General features: G+C 41.5%; 1 pseudogene; it reads left to right on the top strand.

The window, feature by feature from the left end:
- The window catches only part of LOC117354953, a 329,542-nt pseudogene that overhangs the window by 276,786 nt on the left and 37,615 nt on the right, over positions 1 to 15,141 (top strand).

The following is a 15,141-nucleotide window of genomic DNA, read 5'->3' as shown; positions in this document are numbered from 1 at the left end:
GCTATGTGGGAACTGCACTGAATACCAGCTGTAACCACACAGCTTCCAGCCATCACCAATGAACCAGATTTTTAATGCCGGTGGCCAGATATGTTATCAGCTTATAGAAAATGCTCAGTGTCCCCATCTGAATATTGACCCATAACATTTCACTAATTGATACAAGAAGGAATAAAACTAATTACTTATAAAATCTTTACATAACAATGCACAAAATAATTCAAATTGGAGAGAAACATTCTACCACTTTATATTATGATAAAACCTTTTTATCATCAAACAGGTTTAAAATGTCTTCAGAGAATCCATGAAAGTGGGAGACAATTTACATATGCAGAATGTGGCAAAAGTTTAAATCAGCAATTGGATTTAAAAAAGCACAAGAGGATTCAAAGTAGAGAGAAACGATATACCTGTTCAGAATGTGGTAAAAGTTTTAATCACCCATCAAATTTAAAAAAGCACAAGAAGATTCATACTGGAGAGAAGTCATATACCTGTCCAGAATGTGGCAAAAGTTTTAATCAGCAATCAGATTTAAAAATGCACAAGAGGATTCATACTGGAGAGAAACCATATACCTGTCTAGTATGTAGTAAAGGCTTTAATCAGCAATCACATTTAAAAAAGCACAAGAGGATTCATACTGGAGAGAAACCATACACTTGTCCACAATGTGGCAAAAGTTTTAATCACCCATCAAATTTAAAAAAGCACAAGAGGATTCATACTGGAGAGAAACTATATACCTGTCCAGAATGTGGCAAAAGTTTTAATCACCCATCAAATTTAAAAAAGCACAAGAGGATTCATACTGGAGAGAAACTATATACCTGTTCAGAATGTGGGAAAAGTTTTAATCAGCAATCAGATTTAAAAAGGCACAAGAGGATTCATACTGGAGAGAAACCATATACCTGTTCAGAATGTGGTAAAAGCTTTAATCAGCATTCAACTTTAAAAAAGCACAAGAGGATTCATACTGGAGAGAAACCATATTCCTGTCTAGTATGTAGTAAAGGCTTTAATGAACAATCACATTTAAAAAAGCACAAGAGGATTCATACTAGAGAGAAACCATATACCTGTTCAGAATGTGGTAAAAGCTTTAATCGGGATTCAACTTTAAAAATACACGAGAGCATTCATATTGGAAAGAAACCATATACTTGTCCAGAATGTGGCAAAAGTTTTAATCACCCATCAAATTTAAAAAAGCACAAGAGGATTCATACTGGAGAGAAACTATATACCTGTTCAGAATGTGGGAAAAGTTTTAATCAGCAATCGGATTTAAAAAGGCACAAGAGGATTCATACTAGAGAGAAACCATATACCTGTTCAGAATGTGGTAAAAGCTTTAATCGGGATTCAGTTTTAAAAAAGCACAAGAGGATTCATATTGGAGAGAAACCATATACCTGTCTAGAATGTGGCAAAAGTTTTATTCACCAATCAGATTTAAAAATGCACAAGAGGATTCATACTGGAGAGAAACCATACACCTGTCCAGAATGTGGCAAAAGTTTTAATCACCCATCAAATTTAAAAAAGCACAAGAGGATTCATACTGGAGAGAAACTATATACCTGTTCAGAATGTGGTAAAAGTTTTAATCAGCAATCAGATTTAAATAGGCACAAGAGGGTTCATACTGGAGAAAAACCATATACCTGTTCAGAATGTGACAAAAGCTTTAATCAGCAATCACATTTAAAGAAGCATAAGAGGATTCATACTAGAGAGAAACTATATACCTGTTCAGAATGTAGCAAAAGTTTTAATCAGCATTCAGATTTAAAAAAGCACAAGAAAATTCATACTGGAGAGAAACCATATTCTTGTCTAGTATGTAGTAAAGGCTTTAATCAAAAATCACATTTAAAAAAGCACAAGAGGATTCATACTAGAGAGAAACCATATACCCGTTCAGAATATAGTAAAAGCTTTATTCAGCATTCAACTTAAAAATTCACGAGAGGATTCATACTAGAAAGAAACTATATACCTGTTTAGAATGTGGTAAAAGCTTTAATCGGGATTCAACTTTAAAAATACACGAGAGCATTCATATTGGAAAGAAACCATATACCTGTCCAGAATGTGGCAAAAGTTTTAATCAGCAATCAGATTTAAAAATGCACAAGAGGATTCATACTAGAAAGAGGAAATTGGAAGCTCTGGAGAATAATGGTTGAACTTACAATTTGAGGATTATAAACTTTCCTAAGATCTTACCAATCTCCCCTCGAGAAATGCTGAAGCGGTACTTTATGGAAATATTGGAAATTCCTGAAAGCTCTTTACCTCCTTTTACAAGGGCATATTATCTTCCTGTTAAATCCTAAGTCAAAGAAAAAGTTGAGGAATCTCAGGAAAGACCATTGGACATTTCTGCAATACTAGAACAATCGGTTCCAGCCACTCTCTTGTTGTCTGTGGCTTTGGCCCCAGACAAGGATTGGATATTAAAACTTTTTAAAAAAAATAGATCCAAGGACTTCCTGGGACATCATATCCAGATATTTCCTGATGTCTCTAGAGAGACCCAAAAAAGAAGAAAAGAATTCTTAATTTTGAAACCTGGAGTGACTCAAATAGGGGGTATTTTCTTTTTGAGATATCCATGCAAATGTGTTGTCAGATACTGTTGTTTGAAGTATATCTTTACAGACCCATCTCATTTGATAAGTTTCCTCTCAATGAAGCGTCTTATGAAGTTTTTAGCTCTCTGTACCGCAGTAGACATACGTTATTCCTTAAAAAAATGTTTTTGATTAATTTTGCTCTACTCTTTAAATCTTGGTTCCAGTTATTGAGGACTAGTGTGTGATCAAATGAGTCTATTTTATGTATTCATATAATTTCAAGTTTGATGTGTTTTTCAATTTTGGAAAATAAGGTAATTTGTTTTTTGATCGCACTTTTCTGTACAAGATTTTTATGCTTGGTAAACATTATAAAATTATATAAATAAATAAATAAAAAAAAAAGAAAGAAAGAAACCATATACCTGTTCAGTATGTAGTAAAAGCTTTATTCAGCATTCATTTAAAAATACAGAAGAGCATTCATACTAGAAAGAAACTATATACCTGTTCTAAATGTGATAAAAGCTTTAAAAGGCATTCAAATTTAAAACTGCACAAGAGGATTCATACTGGAGAGAAATATTGGTAAAAAATATTATAGAAACAATTTTATTGAGGATGACAACAGAACAACCAGTAAACCAAAGAAACATATGCTGATAACAGTACGAAACACACTCAGTGAAAAAGCCATCAATGTTGATCTTCCAATTTCAAATGTAAGTTGTAACACACTTCCACCCATCCCAGCCCCCTCCCGATGCTAATTCCACCGGACATCCCCATGCTGAACATGACAGACCCCAACAAAAAACTACTGCCTCAGACTACTAACCTAGAGATCCTAGGTTTCGAGGAACTGGATATGGCCCTTCCAGGAACCCTTTGCATCCAAAACCTCCCATCCGACCAACTGATGAACATCCGCCCTCCTGCACCAGTAGGATGGGGGGCTCCATGGAGGTCCAACTCTTCAGGATACCGCTCCGGGCTAGTAAGCTCAGTTTGCTACACAAATGTTTCCTACCTCCCGGCAAACCTGGATATACCTCAGGGAGGTCTAGCACTAGTTGTTTGGACATACCCGCAATACTAAGTCCCAATGTATGTCTGATATAACCTATGATCTCAGCGAATATCCTTGTATTACGTAGTGTTTAAACCCGTTAGATTAACGGGTGCTAGATGGGAAATGTTAACATTTAATCGGAGAGACAATCTGGACTCTTTAGAGAAACTCATTGCACAGTCTCGATCTAGGGAGCGGAAAGAAAAAAGAAAAAAAGGGGGGGCTCAGGGCGATGAAAGCTGTCTAATGTAACTCTTGAGCCCGTCCACGATTTAGGAGCGAGAGAGGGAGTGCAGGCTGACCGCCTCTCCTGCTTTTGAACCTGGGCAGAGGCAGAGCCGGGGCGGGAGGGAGTGATGGTGGGAGAGCAATTTCAAAGGCTTGGCAGCGGCGGCTCCTTGTTCAATCCGCGCTTACAATGGCCCCCACATTCGCGGTCTGGCTGGCTCCCCCCCAAAGCCTTTCGCGGTGGCAGCCTCTCCCGCATCTGTTCCCGCGTCCCAAGCCTCTCCGAAGGCCGACTCCCACGAAAATGCTACCCCTCTGTCCAAAGCCGCAGTGGCAGCCTCCCTCAAGAGGTGCACCAGCGTCGGAAGCCTTGTCTCTGACGTTGTGACGTCAGAGAGGTCTCCAACGCTGGTGCGGCTCCCGAGAGAAGCCGCCGCCGCAGCCCCAAACAGAAAAACAACATCCCCATGGGAGCCAGCCCTGGACACAGGGCCGGACGCAAGAGGAGCCGCCACCGCGAAAAACCCCAGCAAGGGAGCCAGCGAGACCGCGAGTGTGGGGCCATTGCAAACAGCTGACTTCTTCGGCTTCCCCCATTATCTCCACTGCCGTAATCTCTTTTTTAATTTGGGGAAACCGCCATGCCATTGCTGGAGAGCAGGAAGTCCAGCGCTGGCGGCGAGTGGTAGGTGCTGGAAAGTAAGGCTGGGGACTCGCGCATGCGCACTCCTTTGGCCACGGAACTACTGATCATGGAAGCACGCAGATAGGAATGCGCATGCACGAGTTAGGCTTTTATTATATATGATGTGTGTACACCACCAAAACATATGCACCAAAGTTCCAGCAGCCTTCCCATATTTAATACACACTTTGCTATCAATCCCCCCCCCCCCCCACACACACACACTATAGAATAACTGCTGTTGGGTGCAGTATGCCCTTGAGAGCACCCTAAAGTCACACTCCCGAAGGGACGCTGCTTTCGTTAGCTTGAGAATGTCCTTTATTTGTGCCTGCATATCCCAGGTGTCCTGCAATTGCAGTTCCTTCGCCCACCCTTTGCAATAAAAGTCCCACTGTTTGGCAGGGGTCAGAGTTGCTATTTCCTTATATATATTAGAGATCGAATTCTGCTCTCCCAGACCCACCCTGAAAAACTCCCAGAGGCGAGCCCCCACGTGTGCACTTAAGGGAATCGGATCTAATGTTGCCCAGAAATGTTTTAGCTTGCAGTAGGTGAATGTGTTCCCCCCATTGCACTCCTGCTTTGCCTTACACACTGTCTGGGTCAATTAAATCTCCCTCATCCAATTTAGTCAGCCCCTCTCTCTCCCAGCGCTCAAACACCCTGTTCTTTTTCCCAGGAGGGAATAGCGAGTGTACTCTCAATGGTATTAAGTCGGTGACATTCGGATGCCCCTCCATCTTCCTAATCAACCATCTCCACAACGCCACAGCTGATTGCAACACTAGACTATCTTTAAATCTCTGGGGCATCTGTAAAAGGGAGAAATAACTGTCTGGGGCATAATATAGACACAGGAGTGTACTGCTCTGTTTGTGCAAGCCAGTTACATAAGTGTTTCAACAGACATGCATAATTATAATGCTGCATATTAGGCAGTCCCAACTCCCCATCAATTAAGACAGTCTCAATTTAGCTTTTTATACACCCAACAAAATTGTGCCAGCTTTCTATTCAGCGTGGCCATATCTCTCTTCAGGAGCTTAAGGGGAAGAAGTATCTGCAGCAGATATAACCATTTTGGCATTATGAACATCCGATCCAGATTCACACGGGCAATTGGCGAGAGCGCCGCCAGTGCTCTTACATTTGACCAGTCTTCCGCAGCAGCCGGATCACGTTCATTATATAAGGCCATCACATCTATAGTCATCTGTACTCCCAAGTATCTAAAGGAGGCCGATGCCCATCGTAAAGGGAAGTCCGCCCCCTCCCCATCTGTCTCTGCATTCCACATCCGAGGGAAGTACCTCTGATTTATACAAGTTGAGTCGTAACCCCACATAATCCCTGAATTCCTTCACCACTTCCAATAACGCAGGCAGCGAGCGCTCTGGCTTTGAAAGGTGTGCCAAGAGGTCATTTGCGTAGGCCGACAGCTTAAACTGTCACTTCCCCACCGGTATACCCGCAATCATCAGCATCGGTTAGACATCTCTAATAAACAGGTCTGTTAACACAAACAAGAGTTGACGGGGGGGGCACCGCTGCCTTGTAACTCCCGACCGTTGGCAATAACGTTCGCTCTTGGAGATGCATAAAGGACTCGCAGTCCCGATAGGAACTTCTCGCCGAACTCATTAGAACACCAAGAAAATTGTCCCTGGTCCCTCCACAGAGAGTAATATTGAAGAAACAAAGAAATCATGGAGAGTCAATGTCCAAGATGAAGGCTTTATTCAAACAAATAATCCACATTTTTATGTGGATTATTTATTTGTTTGAATAAAGCCTTCATCTTGGACATTGATTCTCCACAATTTCTTTGTTTCTGCAATGGTTAGAGCTACAGCTCCGGCACCGTGAGGTTGTGGGTTTGAATCCTGCACTGCTCCTTGTGACCTTGGGCAAGTCACTTAATCCCCATTGTCCTAGCTACATTAGATAGAGTGGGAGCCCACCAGGACAGTTAGAGGAAAAATGCTTGAGTACCTGAATAATTTGTAATCTGCATAGAATTGTAGGATAAGCAGAATAGAAATGATTTAAAAAATAACATAAAAAGTCCCACTGAACCCAGTCAAAGGCTTTATCCCAGGACAAGCAGCAGCCTATTCTCACATGTGGGTGACATCATCCACGGAGCCCGGATGCGGACAGCCTCACAAGTAGACTTGCTTGAAGACACTCAGAAGTTTTGAGTTTGCCACATCGCGCATGCGCGAGTGCCTTCCCGCCCAGCACAGGGCACGTCTCCTCAGTTCTCAGTTTTCCGCGGAGCCGAGAAGTCCGTCTTTGACGCTCTACGCTGAACTTAGTTTGCTTCGTGCCTTCTCTCAACCGTGGCTCGTATTTTTTTCTTTGTTACACTGTTGCTGTGTTTTCTTTCAGTCATTGTTAAAAAACCACTGCGAACCTCCCAGCTGACCTGAACCCCCCCAACCAGGACCCCCCCCCTCGAACCAACCCCTCCCCTTCACCGCTTTCCCAAAAATCGCAGGAGGGATGCCCACTCCCTCCTGCCACCAGATGCTCCCCAGCCTCCCCTGAACCACTCCCCAAACCAACCTGTATCTTTACAGTAAGATGACAGAAGGAGAGATGCCCAGTCCCTCCTGCTTGCAGGCCCGCCACTCCAAAATGGCAGGCCTTCCCAGGCCCCAATTAGCTCAGATGCCTTAGGCCCCTCCTAAGGCTCAGACTGACTCAGGCACTTAAGGCCCAGATGCCCCCTGGGAGGGGCCTTAGGCACCCTGCCTGGTACATCCTGGGATACAGAGGGAGGAGCATGCCTAAGGCCCCTTCCCTGGTCGTTTAAATGCCAGAGTTGGAGAATGTACAAACACATGGAAAACCACGCAGTAAGCTGTTTTCAACATCGGGTCAGCAAATTCAGTCGGTTGCTAAACCAGTCAAACTGATTTAGCGACCATTGGTGCGTGATCGGAACATTTAGTGTAACTAGCCCTCGGTTTACAACTTAAAAGATAGAGGTCTATTATGGAAATATTCGTAAGGTTATCATCTAAATGTACAACCTGTTCGAAAATCCAACAAAATCTGCAGTAAAATCCACCAAAACAGGCAAAGCCAACCCAAAACTGCAGACAGTGTACAAGATGCAGGCAATATTTATTTAATGATTCACACAGACACTTGTTGTTACCTTTATTCTTTGCAGTACATTTTATACCTTATTTACCATGGACCCCTGACGAAGGTGTGTTGTCCGAAACACGGACCGTGTCGGGTCCCTTGGTTGGTAAAAAGGTTTTATATTACTGCATTTCAACTTTGGTACAATAAATATTGCCTGCATCTTGTACACTGTCTGCAGTTTTTGTTTGGCTCTACCATATATAAACATATAAAACAACTCCAGACCATACAAAACCCCGCCCTCAGACTGATCTATTCACTTAGAAAATACGATCACTTAACAACTGCCTTCTTAGACTCTCACTGGCTACCCATACAAGCACGAATTCAATTTAAATTCCACTGCCTAGTATTCAAAGCGTTACACGGCTCTTCCCCCTCCTATCTAAACAACCGCTTAAACCAGATCTCCACCTCAAGACACAGAAGAACCTCGAACCCTTTCGCCTTCCCTCCACTCAAAGGCACACAACGCAAGAAAATGTTTGACAACCTTCTGGCAACACAAGCAGCAAAACTCAACCATTCCATCTCCAATCTGATGACAATATCAGACAACTTCAAAACATTCCGAAAAGAAATCAAAACCCTGCTTTTCAAAAAATTCATCCAAATATCTTAACCCCTCCTCTTTTACCTCCAGAAGATTCACCTACCTTCAGATAACCTTCCCCCAAATGACCCACCTTAACACCGTCCAAGTAAACAAACCCCAAAAATAGATTGTAATCTTACCCTCTCTAACTGTATTCCATTTGTCTCTTTCTCACAGTTCTGCACTGTCAGTTTAATATCCATCCCTTAAGTTCCCATAGGACTCTATCCAGCTATCTCCCTATGTTTAAAAAAAAAATTGTATCTTCACTGGAAAATGTCCAGACAAATCTTTTGTAATCCGCCTTGAACTGCAAGGTATAGGCGGAATAGAAATCCGTAATGTAATGTAATGTAATGTAATATATAGCCACACCAGTTCCATGCTATTATTGCAATGCTATATCAGTACGCATTCAAACTTTTTTTATTGAGGGATTTAATAGAATATCATTTAATAGGGGCTGCATTTATAGTAGAAATGTAGCTCCCAGAAAGAGATTCTCCACTGTTAACAGAATTATGTATGCCCTTTTGGATATCAATCACAACGCAAGCCCCTTGAAAAACCAAACAATATATTCTCACCACACTTTCGACCTGGTTTACAGCACAGCACAACTACTCATGAAAGATCAACAGAGTCCACAAAGAGACATTCCACAGGTCTAGAGTTCCAGAACAAGGCAAAAAAACCTGCAATATGCACATCAACAAAGCTTCTTCTATGAAAATTATGAAAAGGAGGAAAAAGCCTCAGATCCCCCCCTCCACCAAACCGAGAAACTCAGGTTGAAAACAGGTGGAGTTTTACAGGGTATGATAAAGTCACTGGCATAAAAAATCTCCTCAATAATATTTCAATAAAGAAAAGCCTTGTGTAATGCAAGTAGGAAATACCTTGCCTTGTATCAGGAACCCTATGATCTGAGAATAATTTGAAAAGCCAAATTCTATTGAGTGCACAGAGAGACACCGCACATCGACGGTGGCCAGCGTTTCGCTAATTATGAGCTGCCTCAGGATGTGAAGTCACAGTCAATCCTACAAGACACAAAGTTATAGAAAATCAAATACTTAATGTTTGAAGGATTGCTGCTCCAATCTCTCAGCGAAAAAGACCAGATCCTTCTCAACGTACTCTCAAGTCAACTCCTCGGTCAAACATGGTGGTTCCCCAAACACAGAGAGTGGATTATGCCCCGCCTATTTAAATCCCATTGTTTGTAATCACATGGGATAAAGATAGAACAGGATTGGATGAAATCCTATATGATGAAATCTCTCCCGGAAGTCCCTTTTGGATATAGCATTACACATGATCCTAGAGCAGGGGTGTCAAAGTTCCTCCTCGAGGGCCGCAATCCAGTTGGGTTTTCAGAATTTCCCCAATGAATATGCATGAGATCTATTAGCATACAATGAAAGTGCATGAAAATAGATCTCATGCATATTCATTGGGAAAACCCGACTGGATTGTGGCACTCAAGGAGGGACATTGACACCCCTGTCCTAGAGAGAAGAAAAGGGAGAGAGGCTTAGCAATTGTATTAGGGCTGCACATTGATTTATACACAATTAAAATTTTTAATTGCATAAAACTTCTTCCCCCTTACATTTCCTTCTATACTTCTACAGTGGAAGTAAATTCTCAGAACCAATATGTTTTAATTACTAAAATGAAAATAAATAATTTCTCTTACTGGTCGTTTTAGGTTGAAACAATTTTTATTGATGAGAATAACAAATAATACAGTCGAAAGGTGGCCATGCACAGACCACAGAATATAGGATCATCAAGAGTTTTGTCAAACAAATTGGCTATAAAAAACACCAATCCCCAATCCCAACAGCAAGAAGAAAACAAACACCCGCCTGCAAGGGCCCGGGACTCTTATGAGCCCTGAGTGGCAACCCCCCCAATCCCTAACATACAACAAAAGGAAAAGAAAACCACAGATTGATGGATGACTGGGAGTGAGAACAATAAAGTCCCGCCATCCAGGCAGCCACTGAAAACAAGAGCCAAGCCATCAAGTTGAGTACAGAAGTACTAGCACAAGCATGGAACGAAAAAGCTCAATACCAACGTATGCATTCCCCAAACCCCTATGACCCTCCCCCACCCTTTCCCAAAGCTGAGTTACTGGTGAGTTTAAAGACGGAATCTAATCATTTGGTTCCGCCTTTAAAATCACCAGGCAACAAAGGTAAGAAAAATGATTTATTTTCATTTTAGCAATTAAAACATGTTGGTTCTGAAGATTTATTTCTTCTCTTTATATTTGCCGCTGTATGAGTATAGAAGGAAACTGTGAGGGGGCCGCTTTATGCAATTAAAAATTTTAATCGTGATTAATCAATGTGCAGCCCTAAATTTTATATATACATTTTTATCTCTGATTTATTTAGATTCTGTGGTAAAGGAAGCTTTGAAATTTTATTCTGTAAACTTTATGATTATTCAGACTTTGGTTCTCTTGGGATAGTGTTAATATATAGAGCTCCAGAGAGTTACATCAATATTGTACAGTATTCAAGATTACTTATTTTGGATGATCTAAATTTATATCTTGCAAAAACTGATGATCACTATGTATCCACAGAAAGCCTTTTTAGACTCTCTTCATCTGTCTTGCATCTATTACTATGACTCATATTAAGGATCATTTGTAAGATTCAATTGCTTTTTCTGGTGCAATTTATGGCAATATTTTTGAAAATTGTGGTCTCTTGTGCCATGGTCAGACCATCAATTAGCAAATTTTGACTTTAATTTTTATATGGAAAACCAGCAATTTCAATCATCTCAGATTTCATTTCGATCAATTTTGGAAGCAGGTTAATCTACCCTCAGTTTCAGCAGTATCGGATCTGGAAGAATCCATAAACCAATGGAACAATACTATAAATAGAGCACTAGATAAAATTGTCCCTTTAAAAGAGAAGAGATCTAATAAGTCTAAAAATATCCCCTTGGTTTTCACCACATTTTAGCATTTTAAGGGAAGATTAGGTTCTTACCTCGATAATCTTATTTCTAGTAGAAAGGCATATGAGTCTTGAACAAGTGGGTTATTCATCTCTAGATGCGAGTTGTATAGTTTCAAGTTTATTAAAATTTTGATAAAATGCAAATCAAGACTTCTAAGCATTTTACAATTTGTATTAAAAAGGGGGAAACAATAAATAAATACCCACTAAAAGAGGAGACTGAGAGGGGAGATGATCAAAACATTCAAGATACTGAAGGGGATAGACCTAGTAGATAAAGACAGGTTGTTCACCCTCTCCAAGGTAGGGAGAACGAGAGGGCACTCTAAAGTTAGATTCCGTACAAACGTAAGGAAGTTCTTCACCCAGAGAGTGGTGGAAAACTGGAATGCTCTTCCGGAGGCTGTTATAGGGGAAGACATCCTCCAGGGATTTAAGACAAAGTTGGATGGGTTCCTGTTGAACCAGAATGTAAGCAGGTAGTAACATAGTAACATAGTAGATGACGGCAGATAAAGACCCGAATGGTCCATCCAGTCTGCCCAACCTGATACAATTTAAATTTTTTAATTTTTTCTTCTTAGCTATTTCTGGGCAAGAATCCAAAGCTCTACCCGGTACTGTGCTTGGGTTCCTACTGCCGAAATCTCTGTTAAAACCTACTCCAGCCCATCTACACCCTCCCAGCCATTGAAGCCCTTCCCAGCCCATCCTCCACCAAACTCCAAATACAGACACAAACTCTCCACCACCTCTTTCGGGAGCTCATTCCAGGCATCCACCACCCTCTCCGTAAAGTAGAATTTCCTAACATTACCTTTGAATCTACCACCCCTTAACCTCAAATTAGGTCCTCTGGTTTTACCATTTTCCTTTCTCTGGAAAAGATTATGTTCTACGTTAATACCCGTCAAGTATTTGAATGTCTGAATCATATCTCCCCTGTCTCTCCTTTCCTCTAGGGTATACATATTCAGGGCTTCCAGTCTCTCCTCATACGTCTTCTGGCGCAAGCCTCCTATCATTTTTGTCGCCCTCCTCTGGTCCGCTTCAAGTCTTCTTATGTCCTTCGTCAGATACGGTCTCCAAAACTGAACATAATACTCCAAGTGGGGCCTTACCAATGACCTGTACAGGGGCATCAATTCCTTCTACTGGCTACGCCTTTCTTTATACAGCCCAGCATCTTTCTGGCAGCAGCCACTGCCTTGTCACACTATTTTTTAACGTTTAGATCTTCAGACACTATCACCCCAAGGTCCCTCTCCCCATCCGTGCATATCAGCTTCTCTCCTCCTAGCATTAACGGTTCCTTCCAATTATTAATCCCCAAATGCATTACTCTGCATTTCTTTGCATTGAATTTTAGTTGCCAGGCATTAGACCATTCCTCTAACTTTTGCAGATCCTTTTTCATATTTTCCATTCCCTTTTTGGTGTCTACTGTGTTACAAATCTTGGTATCATTTGCAAAAATGCACACTTTTCTTCTAACGCTTCAGCAGTGTCACTCACAAAGATATTGAACAGGATTGGCCCCAGCACCGAACCCAATGAGGAAGTATATCAAAGGCTTTGCTGAAATCTCAGGGCACTGATCTTTAACCTGAGGGCCGCCGCGGGAGCAGACTGCTGAGCGTGATGGACCACTGGTCTGACCCAGCAGCAGCAAATTCTTATGTTCTTAAACAATTCTTAATAAACATAAAACATCATCTACATTTTTTTTTCTCTTGGCTCCATCTCCTACATCAGTTCGTACCAGAGCAGTTGACAATCCTTATAAGAGGAGAAATAAGAAGTCAAGATATGAGGAAACTCTCCTACTGAGCCAATTCTGTTCTGCTCTGCAATGATTAAAATGTAAAAAAATCAATGCCAGTAGGAACATAATATAAAACAAGGTGGAAATGAACAAGCCACTTACCTGAATGCAACGAGCACTAACACTTATGTAGCTCTTAAAGACTCTCATTTGCCTCTTTGCAACAGAGAGTAAAGTCATCACTCTTCAGACCAGTCTGATAAAAGATACCACGTATACATATCTGAGACAGGCTAAATGGATCTGACAGGGCAGGCCTTCAAGACTCAAATGCCTTTCTACTAGAAAAAGATTACACTCCTCCCTCAATATTTGCAGGAGTTAGGAGCAGAGCCAGCCCACAAATATTGAAAATTTGCAAATAACTTTTGGGCCAACTCTGACCCCACCTCGCCCCCCCCCACCCCCCTCCCCCGACATCCCAGACCTTATCTGGTGGTTTAGCAGTCTTTCGGGGCAGGAGCTATCTTCTTAAGCTCCTGCCCCGTGCAGATCACTCATTCAAAATGGCTGCTGTGAGATCCCACTAGACCACCAGGTAAGGTCTGGGGAGGTCCAGGAGGTGGGAGGGAGGTGGGGGTGATTCCAGTTTTAGGAAATCGCGAGTCTTAAAACAATGAATTGAGAGGGAAGTGCATTAAGAGAAGAACCTAATCTTCTCTTTTAGTGCAAAAGGCATATGAGTCTTGAACTAGTAAAAACTGAGGAACTACAGAATAGCCCACTGAGGTAGGAGGCAGAGCCTAGAAAAAAAAATGTAGATGATGTCTTCTACCTAACTCGTGACTAGAAGTGAATAACCCATTGGTTTCAACACTTATACCTTTTGCACTAGAAAAAGAGATTGCAGAAAAGTGGAGAAAAAATGGAGAAAAACTGGATTAAGATATTATGGAAACAGATAAATAAATATGAGCTAACTAAGGCAAAAAAAATGTATATTCTAATTTGATTGGAACAACTATAATTGATAAAAAGGTATTGTTGAAAGCATGGAGGGAATTGAGTGGCATAGCAAATACAGTTAAATAACCTGAGCATCCTAATGCAAATTTTTTAATCGATTCACTGATACAAGGTTCGGGTAACAGGCTGATTAAATATCTTTTTACGGAAAACTCAGAATCGGAGGTATATGTGAATAAATGTTGTTCCTCTTTTGAACAATTTACTTTTGAGGAAACTTCATTGCTGGTAAATAATTTTTCTAAATCTTTTTTCTGCATTTAATGGCTGTCCAAATTATTTGTTGAACAATCCACCTAAAAATATTGTTTCTTGGATTATGAACAGGGGTGTATTAACGGGGGGGGGTTGCGGTGGCAGGGGGAGCGGACCACCCCAGGCACCGCTTTGCCCTTCCCCCCACGACATGCCTGTCAAAATAGGAAACTTGAAACAATGGGCTTTAACATTTAAGCTAAAGTTAAATGCAACCAAAACTAAGATTCTATGGTTTTCCAATCAATTGGAATCTATACCTAATGTTATACCACTCAGTTGGAATGATGTTCTAAAGGTAGGAAAAACCTCTAAGGTATTGGGGATTATCTTAGGGCTAGATTCACTAAGCAAACCGATCATGTACCGATTGGTGTGCGACACCTTTGCTACCCGATTTCTCTCTGATCCAATTCACTAACCTCTGTCCTGATCATCCTCTGATGTTCGCATGCAAATGAGGGGGAACGGCATTCAAATGTAGGCAGGAAGTGATCCACTAGAAAAAATAAGGGATGCCAGTTGCTCAAGTCCTTTCCAACTGCCCTGCCTTCTGCCGCCCTGCTCTCTGCCCCGATCTCCTTCTTTCAGCCCCCAACTTTCCAGCTCTGTCTGTCCCGATCGCCGCACTGCTTCTGCTCTAACTCTCCTAATCTCTCTCCCCGACTTACCAGCACTCTTCCCCGATCGCCTTCCCCGCAGTGCGAGACCGTGGTTTTAACCTGCGAGTTTAAAGCGGGTTAAAACCATGGGCTTGCAAAAAATTTTAAAA

Source organism: Geotrypetes seraphini, chromosome 2, assembly GCF_902459505.1.
Source record: "Geotrypetes seraphini chromosome 2, aGeoSer1.1, whole genome shotgun sequence".
NCBI lineage: Eukaryota > Metazoa > Chordata > Amphibia > Gymnophiona > Dermophiidae > Geotrypetes > Geotrypetes seraphini.
The sequence above is the reverse complement of the archived record's forward strand: the minus strand, read 5'-3'. Positions and strand labels throughout refer to the sequence as shown.